General features: G+C 33.8%; 1 long non-coding RNA gene across 1 annotated transcript; it reads left to right on the plus strand.

Annotated features, from left to right (window-relative positions):
- Positions 1-430: 430 nt before the first annotated feature.
- Positions 431-2,795, plus strand: LOC123565786 (uncharacterized). Its single transcript, XR_006689238.2, has 3 exons — positions 431-551; positions 2,025-2,192; positions 2,624-2,795. It is a non-coding gene; the product is annotated as an uncharacterized LOC123565786 (long non-coding RNA).
- Positions 2,796-12,168: the final 9,373 nt, after the last annotated feature.

A 12,168-nucleotide genomic window follows, 5' to 3' on the forward strand; every position in this document is an offset into this window, starting at 1 on the left:
GCATCAGCTAATAGGCATTAAAAGTCTATTTCATGAGTCCAACAAATTGTTAATGAAATTATGCTTATAATGTTACATCATCATAACTGAATAAGTCTATTCCTTTGATGATTGGCAATGATTAATTTTCTAGCTTTTACAGTCACTTATATACTGCTGTTCAATGTATACTGATGTGTTAACACACACAGATAGCTGATAACACCTGGACATTCTGTTCAAAATAAGGACCAATGAAAATACAGGCTTCTGAAGCCGTTTTACACCTGTACCCCAAAAAATAATCCCAATATTTCTGCTTGTTTTGTTTTTTTCTGTGATCTTTGAACATTCTGTGAGCAAATAAATGGATAAATTCTCCCATGAACTATATACATATATATTTTAAGAACATTCTAGATATTCCCTGCAGTAACTATATTGTACCAAAGAAAATCGCTCATGAATACAAAAATTTGAATGTAAACAGGAAGTTCTTTGTTCATGTTGTTGGAGGCAAATGGAATAAAGCTAACTTGAAACTCTAAAATGTTTTTAGAGGGATATATCAGGTAAGAACAATTTTGAACATCAAACTTTCTAATGTAAAATGTAAGTTTTAAAGCTAATCACATGTCTAGAATAAATAGACTGAAACAGGAACTTTGTTCATCTCAGTAGATTGAAATTTCACCTGGTTACAGGCAGGAAGGTCTAATACGGGGAGTAGAAACTCCGTATAAATCAATACATTATTCTGTATTATGCTGTCGTCCATACCTGTAAATATCGATCAGTCGTTAGCGATCGATATTTTGTTTTCGCCACTATCGATTAGCGTGTAATTAGCATATTATCTCATGTTAATCATGGAGCTATAACACTTATTGTTCAAAGGGTTTACCAGTCACATGTTAAGTGGCGATAATTAGATGATCAGAGATTGATCTAAAGGGATTCTGAAGCAAAAACAGCATGCGACTGCATGTGGTGATATGATTAATTATTATGAATTAACTCGAGCTCACTTCCCTGAAGAAATATTTTACCACGTAACTTCAAACCTTTATCAAAGGACCGATTTTTGTTGGATTTGAATAAAAAAAAATGGAAAATAACAGAAAGCTGACACTTTTCTTAATCTTGTAGAGCCATAATTATAATTATTGTTTATAATGTCAGATTTCTACATACAGAAACAAACATTCTTCTTGAACGTAGGGAATGTTTCAAACGAAATTGTTGTTTAAACTCCAAAAATTAGTTGAATAAATTTAATCTTAAAACTGATGTGTGAAAAATACAATGCATTTAAATTAAAATAACACTTTTTTTAAAAAAAAAAAGGCCGACAACGAACTTACATTTAGTATTCCGAACTTTAGATAAAACTGCAGACAACCATCTAGGTTTAACACGCATTTAAATGGTGAAGAACAGAGCAATATCATAAACAAATATTTTCAGGCAACAGTTTACAGTTTTGACTTGCTATTTTCATTAAAATATGTCCTAATTTTTTTGTTCTAAATACTCTGAATCAACAAGGCAAATATCATGTAAAAAACGACATCTTTCTCTCTGGGTATGACAAATCTATATTTAGCCATTTTCACAGGGCGAAAAGTAACATTAATGTAGATATTTTCCATTTAAAAACAGATGCAGGCAATAATTTCATGGCAGAACTTTTGTTTTCAACAAAAAATTCAACAAATGCTTTCCCAGATTTTCACTGAAAGGACGAGTTAAACTGTAAGGCGTAAGTGTTTGAGTAATAGCAGAATAACCTACTGCATACGCTTCGATTGGACGACAGCATAAGATAAAATAAATGCCGGTTACCAGTCCCCGTATCAGTTGTTCCAGTTACAGGTAACTTTTTCAGGTAAATGTGAATAATAGATAATTATGCTTCTGAAGCAACAGTTTATTTAATACTTAATTATTACAGTTTTCAATTATTTATTTCTTGTAATAAGTACTAAAATGATAGTAAAATCACTTTGAACCTCTGACTTACAACAGAGTCTAAACATTTTCAGATGAAAGAGTGTACATATTTAGTTATTAGAAGTAATGCCTTCAACACATATGTATGAACTGATGTAGTCAGAGAAATCAGATGGCTTCAGTGACTATGCTACAGGATGATATGAGATCACAGACAGAAAACCCATCAAACATAAATTACAGAATATTTCAACTAAATTGTAAGTTAAAATTTGCAAACACTTATACTATACAAATTACAAAGGTTGATAATTTATTTATTTTGTTGGGGTTAACGTCACACTGACAGGTTGATCATTACACCAAAATTTTATGACATTAATTTTTTGTCAGTACTAAATTCTAAGATTTCTTTTTAAGCATGTCTGATTAAAAAAAACTTGCATATTGTCTGGTCAAGAACTTACACAGATGAGGGATAGTACCTACAGGTGGTGCTCTCAATATTTTCATTTCAGTGTCCAATAAATAAATTAATTAAATGGTTTTGATACATGTAGAATGTTTAAATGGTAACTACAAATTAGAGTTTTCATTTCACATACTACTATACTAGGTTATATTGCATTGTCTAATATTATTTTTTAATTGCAATTATTAATATAATTTGTTTATGTTATATCATTTTCAGAAATGGCTGGAATGAAGGTCCTGACCCTGGTGATGGTTTTGGAAAAGCAAAGAGACATTCTGATGCCACCTTAAATTGGGCCTACAATACTCCAAAAATGATTGTGTTGTATTCATAACTTTCTATCAAATAATTTTTTTATTTGATATATCTTTTAGTTTAATTTTTAAGTTTAAGCGAAGTGAATTTTTATCATTCTTAACCACAGATGTAAAAGCCGCTGACATATGTGTTATTCCCCCTTTGAATTTTATGCTTTTTGTGTTTTGTGAAGCCTAGATCTGTCTCAATATTATATTAAAATAATTTTGTAACAATATTATTTCTTTTTTTTCTTTGGATTTCTTGGAATTCCTTTAGAATTTCAAGGTATTCTAAAGTTTTCCATAGTAAATATTATCTGTTTAGGTACAATAGTAAAAATTTCAATGAATTGCAATCTTTTCCTCAGTGCCAGGCCTTATTGAAATTCCAAAGATTTCCAATCTTTTTCTAGGTTGCAATTCTTTGAAATTATTTGGATTTTCATAACAAATTTCATTGGAATTCATAGGAATTCATTGGAATTTTGTGCCAATACCAGCAATGTTTTCCAATGTTTTTCCATCAGACCTTTCCAAACTTTTGCAAAGAATTCTTAGAAATTCCTTGAACTTTACTGCAATGATTTCCAATGAATTTTCAAAGAATTCCATGGATTTTCAACTGCATTTTCGCAAGGGCATGTATATGCCCACTGTTTTGCTAGAACATGGCGACTTGGCACGGTCGTGCTGTCTTAGAGTTTGGTATTTTAGTGACATGCAGTTCTGTGCTAAAACTATGAATCACAGAGTATCTACATTTGTTCATTCGCTTGTAATTATCATAACTGTTATATAATATTGCTCATGTTCAATATCTTTTAAAAGTAAATTTTCGGCAGTACTGTTACATATACAATCAGAAAAAACTTCAAAAATATGTCTATCAACAGCATGACGGTGAATCTGTCCTTATATTTATGCAGCTTTTGTGTTTCTATTCAATATTAACTTATTACGACGTTTATTTAATTCAAATATTCAGCTTACAAACATTTACGTTGATCCAAATGCACGATAAAAACGATCTAATTCGGATAAATGAAAGGTGATTAAAAGTAGGTTCATGCTAAGATGAAGTCCAGGATTTATCGATTCAATTCAGTTAACTCTAACAGATGTCACGTTCCAAACTATTTTAAAACGACACGCCAACTTGAAAAGAACATTAATAAGCTTTAACTAATTTTATGTCGAGTCACAGACAGATGTATGAATTTCGCTGGAGTGAACTATTCAACAAAACAGACATTTAATCGAGACGATTAAGTTGAACTGGCGGCCTTTTGATGTTTTTATAGTGATGGAATGGTATCTTGACATTTATTTGATTTTGATATCCTAAAGCAACCATTATTTTGTGCAAGCTATCGTAAAATAATAAGATTGATGCTATTTATGTGATTCTTTAAGGTTAACCAACTGAAGCCAAGTAGTTGTGCGGTTGATTTGCAAAATGTCCAATGCCTTTATACCCGTATAAGCGCACAGAAATTATCAATCAAATAAAGTACACATGTTCAATAAGTGTTACAAACAGAAGTTATGCAAATACTTGCATAATACTCTAGAATGCTGAACTGGCCCGATTTCACGAAAACGTTAAGTTAAATACTAGCTACGTCTGTTATTTCTATAGCCAACTTTGCTCTTTATGTAGTTTAAATTTATGTTGACTTTTCACTAAACAGACGTATATTCGTGGAGCTTTATGCAACAAAACCAGGAACTATATGAAAATAAGAAGGGGAGTTACCGTTTTTGCACTAAAGCCCACGAATTATGATTTCGATATAAAAAAACACAACAATTTATTTAAAGAAAACATGTATCTAAAATAAGTAAATAACTTAAGGAAATCTTTATTGTCGTTTATACTGTGCTTAGTAGACAATGTAGATATTTGCTTGACTGGAAATAAGTACTGCAACCAAAACTACTAACCATAGTATAATTTAGCTACAAATACATAGGTTATACGGTACAACAGAATCATGAAATACTGCATAAACTTAGCCCAAGCCGATTTCGAAATAACAGAAGCTTACTAAGTTATTATTATTATTGCCTGTATTTGCTCTTTATTGATTTCTAATGTTGACTTTTTCAGTATTACAAACATGCTATTTGGGATAGTGCTAAACAGTTGTAACTTATATGAAATAAAGAGTTCAACGTTTGGCATAAATCCACGAATATAGATTATTCATAAATTGACAACACACAATTCTGAATTAAAAGAAAACAATATTAAACAAAGAAATATCTTAAGGAATACTTAGTTCGTTTACTGTGCTTAATAGAAATTATATTGCTTGATGAAATAGTACTGCACGACAACTACTACCCATGGTATAATTTAGCTACAATTACATAGTAGCTAGAAAAATCAACATGAAATAACAATAAATTAAGCAATAGCATAATTTTGAAATAACAGGCTTAACTAAGTAATTACTTAAGTTTTTTCGTGAAACTGGGGCCTGATCAGACTGCTGAGGGCAAACTACTTTGACTTATGCACAATTTAAAAACAGACAAAATGATGAAGCTATTTCAACAGATTCTTATTTCATTCTTTACCCAAATTTACGGTAAATTCTCTTTTAAATATTGCAGTTAGGAAAATGTTGTAAGCATTATATTGATTTCTAGACCAAGTTATTGTTTGCCATCTGTTGCATGTTTTTTTTATATCACAATTGTCTTCCTTTCAAAACTTCAAAACAGTCCGTGAAATGAATCACTACATTATTGGAAACCATAAAGTAAATAATTGTACAAGAGACAAAAATCTTGTGACAGATGTTTAGGCTGAAATATCAAATCTATATCACGAAACAATAATAAAGGAACTTTTATAAAACTATACTGAGAAGAGAATGACTGAATCAGTTTACAAATGTTCAAAGCTGTGAAAACACATTAATTCGAGGAGAGTCTAAATTGTCCCAGTATTATCAGAAAATAGTAAGCAGGAAAATATTACCCAAAAAGGTTAAACATCAAAAGATTTTTAAGTTTAAAAGGGGGAGTAATTTGACCAAAATGCATATCAGTTATGGGACTTGCTGCTATCAACTAGTTTTATAACCCCGAAGGCACATGTGAAGTTTCAATTCAATATCTGCATTAGTTTTGGAGATAGAAACTCGCATGTAAAACTTTAAGCAGAATTTTCAAAGTCCAAAAGGGGGTATAATTTGCCCAAAATACATGCCAGAGTTATGGGACTTGATCCAGTGAGGTTAGTAATTGATCACGAAAAAGAAAAAATAAGTTTCAAATCTATATGCCTTTTAGTAATAGCTGTATGTACTTGCACGCAAAACTTTAACCAGAATTTGCTATGTCCAAAAGGGGGCATAATTTGACCAAAATGAAGGTCAGAGTTATGGGGCTTGCTGCTATCAACTAGTTTTACAACCCCGAAGACACATGTGAAGTTTCAAATCAATATCTGCATTAGTTTTGGAGATAATAACTTGCATGTAAAACTTTAACCAAAATAAGGGGGCACAATTTGCTCAAAAAACATGTCAGAGTTATGGGACTTGACCCAGTGAGGTTGGTAATTGATCTAGAAAAAGAAAAAATAAGTTTCAAATCTATATGCCTTTTAGAAATAGCTGTATGTACTTGCATGTAAAACTTTAACCAGAATTTTCTAACCAAAATGGTATAATTTGCCCAAAATACATGCCAGAGTTATGGGACTTGATCCAGTGAGGTTAGTAATTGATCTAGAAAAAGAAAAAATAAGTTTCAAATCTATATGCCTTTTAGTAATAGCTGTATGTACTTGCATGCAAAACTTTAACCAGAATTTGCTATGTCCAAAAGGGGGCATAATTTGGCCAAAATGAAGGTCAGAGTTATGGGACTTGCTGCTATCAACTAGTTTTACAACCCCGAAGACACATGTGAAGTTTCAAATCAATATCTGCATTGGTTTTGGAGATAGTAACTTGCTGTTAAACAGCAAGTTACTAAGTCCAAAAGGGGGCATAGTTTGCTCAAAATACATGTCAGAGTTAAGGGACTTGACCCAGAGAGGTTGGTAATTGACCTAGAAAAAGAAAAAATAAGTTTCAAAGCTATATGCCTATAACTGATGGCTGCATGTATTTGCATGCAAAAACTTAACCAAGGTGTGACGCCGACGCCAGGGTGAGTAGAATAGCTAGACTATTCTTTGAATAGTCGAGCTAAAAACCCAGAAATATATAGTCATAACGGTATGTTTTCCATGAAGAAACAAGTGAATGAAGTATTGCCATGCAATACAAAGTCCCCTACTGGAAGGCACCTAATTTTCTCTACTGCAGTATAACATAATGAACTGATATCTGTCAATGATGTATAAACAATATTGTACTATATATACAATATAATATAACAAAGCACTTGGATTAAAATTTGCACATATAAAAACGTACAGTTGTTTTCATTTGGATTTTTTTTTGGCCGATTATACAAAAAGTTATCATAAAAGTTATTTATAGTAACAACAAAGTGAAATAAACCCTAAAAAAAACAAAAACAAACAAACAATCTATAAAATATAAGTCCACAAGAAACTCTTTACCAGGTAGAGATAGATCAAAATACACCTAAAATTTGGATGTACTGTGCATGTTGTACCACAGAAAAGTGGTCTCAATTTTTCCCTACGGCCAGTAATAAAAAAGTTACAATATAATCTATTTATAGTAACAACAAAGGGACATAATTCTAAAAAAAGTGTGCCTCATAGTGGTGAACATTTCTACCAAGTTACATCAAAATCCCTCCATGCATGAAGAAGAAATGCTCCGGACAAAGTCATTCTTGAATTTGACCTTTAACCTCTAAGTATGACCTTGACCTTAGACCTAGGGACCTGGTTCTGGCGTGCGACAATTCGTCTCATGGTGGTGAACATTTTTGCCAAGTTACATTAAAATGCCTCCATGCATAAAGAAGAAATGCTCCAGACAAAGTCATTCTTGAATTTGACCTTTGACCTCTAAGTATGACTTTGACCTTAGACCTAGAGCCGAGGCTTTGCGCACAACATGTTGTCTCATCCAGGGAAATGTTTGTGCCAACTGATATTTAAATCCTGTTTTGCATGACAAAGTTATAGACTGGACAGGAAAAAAATCCTATTGACCTTTGATCTCAAAGTGTGACCTTGACCTTTAAGCTAGGGTTCTGGGTGTTGCGCATGACACGTCGTCTCATCATGGGGAACATTTATGCCAAGTAATTTTGTAATCCCTTGATGGATGACAAAGTTCTGGACCGGACAGGAAAAAAACCCTATTGAACTTTGGCCTCCAATTGTGACCTTGACCTTTGAGCTAGGGGTCCAGGTTTTGCGCATGACATGTTGCCTCATCATGGGAAACATTTGTGCAAAGTAATATCAAAATCCCTTCATGGATGGCAGAGTTTGGACCGGACAGGAAAAAAGCCCTATTGACATTTGACCTCCAATGGTGAGCTTGACCTTTGAGGGCTCCGGGAATTGCGCATGACATGTTGTCTCATCATGGGGAACATCTGTGCTAAGTAATATTGAAATCCCTTAATGAATGACAGAGTTATAGACCGTACAGGAAACAGACCCTGTTCATGCCATGTTAACATTTGACTGCTAAGTGTGACCTTGACCTTTGAGCTAGGGGTCTGAAAGTTGTGCATGACACATCATCTTATTATGAGGTACAATTATGCCAACTGATATTAAAATCCCTTCATAGATGGGAGAGTTATGGACCGGACAGGAAAAAAGCCCTGTTGACCTTTGACCTCAAATTGTGACCTTGACCTTTGAGCTTGGGGTGCGGGTTTTGCGCATGACAAGTCGTCACATCATGGGGAAAAGTTTTGCCAAGTAATATTAAAATCCGTTCATGGATGAAAGAGTTATGGACCAGACACGAACAGACCCTGTTCATGCCATGTTAACATTTGACTGCTAAGTGCGACCTTGACCTTTGAGCTAGGGGTCTCAAAAGTTGTGCATGACACATCATCTTATTATGAGGTACAATTGTGCCAGGTGATATTAAAATCCCTTCATGGATGGGAGAGTTATGGACCGGACAGGAAAAAAGCCCTGTTGACCTTTGACCTCCAATTGTGACCTTGACCTTTAAGCTAGGGGTCCAGGTTTTGCGCAATACACGTCGTCTCATCATGGGGAACATTTGTGGCAAGTAATATTAAAATCCCTTTATGGATAAAAGAGTTATGGACCGGACATAAAACTGTGGACGGACGGAATGCAGAATGACGGAAAAGCGCATTCCTATAGTCCCCGAAACTGGTTTTCAACCAGTAGGGGACTATCTACCGATAAATCCATAGTCAACCCCTTCTACTCGCCTGTCAAACTTCAGCCAATCACATCGTTAATATCCCACAGTGTTAATCAATAATATTGTTAGACGCCGCCGCCATTTTGAATATTTTCAATCGGCGTGTAAAAAGCCAATACACTTAACAAGTGCATGATATTATGCATCAACAGTATATTATTTATTAATTTTATTAAAACTTACTTCAAAATATATTTCAAATACGGTCAATTTCTATAAATGAATTGCCCGGGCGCTGTGGATAAAAAAAATATGATTCCACGGACGTCTAAACTGCCGTACAAAATTATTGCAAAAAGATCGCCAATATCTACGAGTTTGGTAATATTTCCGAAAAGATTAATAAATATATCAATTAAATGTATAAATCTGAACAATATGATGCAAGAGTCGGGCATTATTAAAGCACGAGAATCGAAACATGAATGAAAAATTTCACAGCATTTCGATCATGCACCTGATAAACTTACGAGTTTCGGACGTGTAAATTTTGGATAAAAATTTTACGACTTTTTCATAGCTATGTTAATACTTTATTTATACACTCATGAAAAAAATAATGCAATAATCAATTTCCTTAAGGTATTGGACCCGTAATAGAGTATTTTCTTTTTGAAGAGTATTCAATTCCTACCATAAACCTACTTTGACTGCAATTTTCAGGGGAGCGTAGGTTCAAACCCCACTGGGACCAAATTTTTTTTTCCATGTTTTCTTTTTTTTTCTAGTAAGTTTTTACTTCTTTCAAGACTAATTATTGATGAATTGTACAAAAGTGGAATATTTTCATTTTATAAGCGATTTTTTGCTGTTTAATGTGAATTTACCTCTGAATCAGGAGGGGTAGAGTTAGACATCTTTAAAAATACTGAGTTACATGCGGTAAAAGTTCTCTATTTTGCCTTCATTCGTTAGATTACATGTTGTGGAAAAAATGCAGGTAGGTTTTACTATTGCCCCAAGGTTATTTTTGAATGAAGTGAGCAAAATTCAAAACAGACCCACCGGATTCGACCTTAATTTTTCAATGTTGGAGTTAGAATTCTGTCTCATTAAATCTGTTTACTTGAGGCACACTAGACAAAAATGATTTTTAAAGTTTTATTTTGTGTTTTATAATTGTTTAACAATAGTTTGATGTTTCTTTTATCAAAATTAATGTTGTAATGAATTCTCTGCAAGCATTTTAGATTGTGGCCATCACATTTAATTTTGTCTCTTCTTGAGCAAGAGGAAATACCATATATTATACAAAATTTACAAAAAACGGCACAGTGAAAATTGTTTAAAATTTGCAACACAGTGTGAAACATGGTCAACTTTAAGACTATATTGAGCAAATGCCGTTTTTAAAACATTACTATTAGGGGTCCAATACCTTAAATAATTACTGTTTATAATTTATAGCAAGACCCACAGGAAGTGGAAATATATAATTATAGGCTGGAAACTGAATACTATGCCGAGTTTTCTCCTTAAATTCCTCGATATCTCCCTAAATTCTGCGGAGGGAGAAGTCACTTCTCCCTAAAATTTTGACCTAGGATGATCCCTGTAATAAGCAGAATTTTTTATGAAATAATTCAACGAAAGTATTCCTTGGTGACGATTACCAAAACTGAATATATAAAATATGATTATAATTTGTTTTTATTCTTTTACTCACACATAATTCTTTGACAAGAAAAACAAGCATAAGAATATTCTTGTAAAACTGAAACATGATTAAGCAATTTGTCTTGTCAACAATCATTATTAATATTCATGATACTACTGAAGTTAACCTTTAGTCTGCTGGTGGCAAGTGATTCTGCCTTCGAGATCAGTACAGACCAAGGTAAGCTTGCACAGACAGTCTGAACTATTCACCATTAGTAATTTTCTGAAAACACTCCTTTGAATATAAATGTTACAGCCCATATTAAATGATAGATAAGTTCATTTTACAAATGAGAGAATGGATGTGCACTATCTTGATGTAGTGCACAGACATTGTATCTAGAGACAGACAAAAACATATATCAATATATTTGTCATGTTTGTGATACAAGCTTATTTTTTAGGGAAAAACAGAAAAGGTAGATAGGAAATGTGATCATAATCAACATGAGCCTCTGTTTGTATAATATATCTCCACTGATTGGCGACCTGTCTGAGATAAAAGGGGAGAACTTTAGCTACTAGACCTTTACTTCTGACCATTTGACCCAAAGAATACAAAGCAGTCATCTACTGACCACAAACAAACATCTCAAAAAATTTGAAGACAATAGGCCTACAAGTTCTATAGCTGATAGAACAGCTTTCAAATCCAAAGCCACTGTCACCTCTCACTTACAGACCCTTAAAACAAGGTAGTCTGAAAGACGGCTTAATCCCCCGCCACAGCTATGGATAGTGAAAGGGTAAACCTTTGACCTTTAGCTGTGACCTTGACCTTGAACTGACATGGCTGACTCATGAATTCTGCAATGTCTTGATGAGGTGATCATTTGACCCAAGTTTCATAAAAATCCTTCAAGGGGTTTAGGAGATACAGAGCTCGAACCTTTGACCTTGAGCTGTGACCTTGACTTTGAGCTGACATGGCTGACTCTCGAGTTCTTGATGAGGTGATCATTTGACCCAAGTTTGATGAAAACCCTTCACGGCGTTTAAGAGATACAGAGTGGACGCAAAATGCAAGGCTCAAACCTTTGACCCTAAGTTATGACCTTGACCTTGAGCTGGCATGGCTGACTCATAACTTCTGCACATCGTTTTGATGAGGTGATCATTTGACCCAAGTTTATAAATTCCTTAAAGGAGTACAGAGTAGACACAAAATGAAAGGCTCACTGAGTCAGACCTCTGACCTTTAGTTGTGACCTTGACCTTGAGCCAGCATGGCTGACTCATGAGTTATGCAGATCACCTTGATGAGGTGATCATTTGACCAGTTTCAAATGAATCCTTCAAGGGAATTATAAGATATAGAGCAGACACAAAATGGAAGGCTCAAACCTTTGACCTTCGGTTGTGACCTTGACCTTGAGCCACCATGGCTGACTCATGAGTTCTGCATATTGCCTTGATAAGGTGATCGTTTGACCCA

Source organism: Mercenaria mercenaria, chromosome 8, assembly GCF_021730395.1.
Source record: "Mercenaria mercenaria strain notata chromosome 8, MADL_Memer_1, whole genome shotgun sequence".
In the NCBI taxonomy this organism is placed as follows: Eukaryota; Metazoa; Mollusca; class Bivalvia; order Venerida; family Veneridae; genus Mercenaria; species Mercenaria mercenaria.